The 3,137-nt window shown below is 40.9% G+C and overlaps 1 pseudogene; it reads left to right on the top strand.

Moving 5' to 3' along the window:
- The first annotated feature begins 209 nt into the window (after nucleotides 1–209).
- On the top strand, nucleotides 210–1,919 carry LOC121791796 (annotated as a pseudogene).
- Nucleotides 1,920–3,137: the final 1,218 nt, after the last annotated feature.

The following is a 3,137-nucleotide window of genomic DNA, read 5'->3' as shown; positions in this document are numbered from 1 at the left end:
CGGATGAGGATCTATCTCTTCTCCCCCTCATTCTCTAGGCCTGTATGGGGTCAGGCAAGTTGAGATTCTTTCTTGAAACCAGCTAAGTAGATTGCTCTCGTTTCTTCCATGCTCTCACACCAAGCAGGAGGAGAGGAAAAAGCAAGAAAGGAGAAGCCTTTTCCCACTTTTTTTTTTGGTCACAAAATCCTATAACCCCCTCTCCTTTCTCTCTCTCATAATTCAAGAGTTACTCTCTCACTCATCAAGGCTTCCATCATCCAGCTTTTGTGACTGTTCCTCTTCAGATTCTTCCTGCCCCTTCCCCTTTTGCAGCCCTCAGGTTTTCTTTGTTGCCAAATCAGTGACTCCCATCACCCTAGAGAAAATCCCTTTTCCTCAGATCAATGAAACTTCCATCCTCCATTTTCCTATACTCCTCTCTTGCTTCCAAGATTTGATTTTTTTCTTCTGGGTATTCTCAGATCTTATTAGTCAATGGTTTTATTCTATGAAATTCAAGAAAAATCCCATCTTGATTTTAATCTTTAGGTTTAGTACCCCAAATTGAGAGGATTTTTCAATTTAAAAAAAGTGGTTTTTTTTTTTCTCTTTCTTTTTGAGATTCCTCCAAGTGAGGTGGATGTGGAGGAAAAAGGTATTCTGATTCCTCCCAACACCAAAATGCTTCTTCCCTGATTTAACATTGATTTATGCCATTCCAACCTTCCACCTCTCCGCACTTGTCTCTTTTTCTCTCTCAAAGGTGGGACATGGAGATCTTATCACCAAGCTCCTATTTTTCGAATTCAAGCTGGCTTCTTGATGACAGCAGGTGGAGCGCCGCCGAGAACAAGCTCTTTGAGAATGCCCTCGCATTGTTCGACGAGAACACGCCTGACAGGTGGCAGAAGGTGGCGGCGATGGTGCCCGGAAAAACCGTCGGCGATGTTATCAGGCAGTATAAAGAATTGGATGGAGGATGATGTCAGCAGTATTGAGGCAGGGCTCATCCCTGTTCCTGGCTACACCACTTCCCCCTTTTACCCTTGAATGGGCCATGGATATGAGATTCCTTCTCCGTGGGAGGAGGAAGGCTCCGCCGCCCGGGAGGCCGTCGGAGCACGAGAGGAAGGAAGGGGGTGCCTTGGACAGAGGAGGAGCATAAGTGAGTTTTTTTGGTTTGTTATTAATTGCAAGTTGGTTTTGCATATGAACTTGGCAAGAAATTTCATTTCAAGATTGGATTTTTTTTTGCAAGATTATGAACTTTTGGTACTAATGTTTTGTGTGACATAGTTTTTGAATTGAATGGATATTTGGGTGTGTGTGTTCACTTCATTAATGACCCCATTTCAAGATCAAGATCAAGATCACTTTTTTTCTTCTTGGCAAAAGCATTTGACACAATTCTTGAATGATATTATTATACAGATGTTTCTTGATGGGGCTGAAGAAGTATGGAAAAGGAGACTGGAGAAAATATCTAGGAATTTTGTGATCACAAGAACTCCAACACAAGTAGCTAGCCACGCCAAAAATTTCATCCGGCAGCTCTCGGGCGGCAAGGACAAACGGCGAGCCAGCATTCACGACATCACGACAATGAACCTCAACGACCACCAGGCGCCTTCCCCGGAGAGGAAGAAGCAGCCTTCACAGGAGCAGCCCTTAATTCTTTCCCCCAAGTCGGAGAAGCTGTCGAGCTACCCATGGACTCAGGCTAGCAATGATGCTGTCATAGGGTTCAGCTCACTATGCCATGGGAATATGTTTGCCTCCTCACCTTACAGCATAGGCTCGTTCGGGCACAAGATGCACGGCCAGCACCTGCAACGGGGCGTGGTGCATGACGCGTTCATGGGATCCCAAAACGCGCTGTTTCAGACGCAGCCCGAGCTGCACTACCCCAATGCATGATGATGGATGCATTTGATCTTGTTGGTTGAGAAATGCATAGTTAAGAATTTAGCCTATAAGCTTAGCTTTGTTTGTGATTTTTTTGATTTTCCCTTTTTGTGAATATGGTGAGATTTGGCATTTGAGGTAGAACAGTGTTGGTAGGTATGAAGTAAAAAAAGGATTCATAAATATTAATCTCAAAATGCCAAGGATTGAAAGTAAACAATCTTCATGTCAATACTCTTTGTAATTAAAAAAGATCTAAGATCCATCAATCATTGGGTGGAATTATATTAGTCCATTTTGCTATATGCCCTACTCTGTGAGGTTAGTTTGTTTTCAAAGAACAATAAACTTCTCATTCATTTTGTTGGAGAGGGTTAGTGGTATATACTTGGAGATCATAAATTTCAAATTTGGGGTATATACTTGGAGATCATAAATTTCAAATTTGGGTGACTCAGAACCATTCTTTAGAAATTTGCATAGTACACACAAATATGGCATAAATTGTGTTGTTGGACATGTTGGATTTGACTTCAATGCAAGCTTTTCAGTAGAAGCTGAGTGTGCATCCCAATATTCCAAGAATCAATCGAAGCTCATTTTAACCAACAACAATAAAGAGGAAACGAAACACAAACTGATTTTCTTAAGAGAATGAGATTACTTAGTGATAAGATTCTAGATAGTGTTGCAATCTAGCCCAGTCAACGCAGTTTGACTGGGTCATACGAATGACAAAAGATTTAATTTTATATATATAATATTATAGAATCAATCCACGTTACGTTGAGAGTAGATGATTGTTTGTGATATAATATGATTCCTAGTGACTGGAAATAGTAGTGTATAAAAGTATCTCTCGTTCTTCCCTACTCTCCCCTTTCCCACCTCCTGAAACCTACCGCCAATGCCTTGAACAAGATCAACATGATTGTCAATCTTAGTGATGTGAATGTGGGCGGTAAACCACTATCATCCTCGTCAACCTCTACTAGAAAATTAACTTCAACATCAAAGTTCACGACTTTTCCTTCCACACACTTTAAAAAACATGGAAGATACCTTAATAATTTAACCAAAGTCCTTTAATCGGTATTTAGATGAATTTTCTTCCAAATTTATTTCTAAACACCTTTCAAATATCGTACGGGCATGGCCACTGGGTGATTTTTTGTGCCAACCCCACTTTTCAATTTAATTCCAAGATACTGGTCACAAGTTGTGATGGAATATTCAGTACTACTACAAAA

This window comes from Salvia splendens, unplaced genomic scaffold (assembly GCF_004379255.2).
Source record: "Salvia splendens isolate huo1 unplaced genomic scaffold, SspV2 ctg915, whole genome shotgun sequence".
NCBI classification, from domain to species: Eukaryota; Viridiplantae; Streptophyta; class Magnoliopsida; order Lamiales; family Lamiaceae; genus Salvia; species Salvia splendens.
This window is presented reverse-complemented; position numbering and strand designations above follow the sequence as displayed.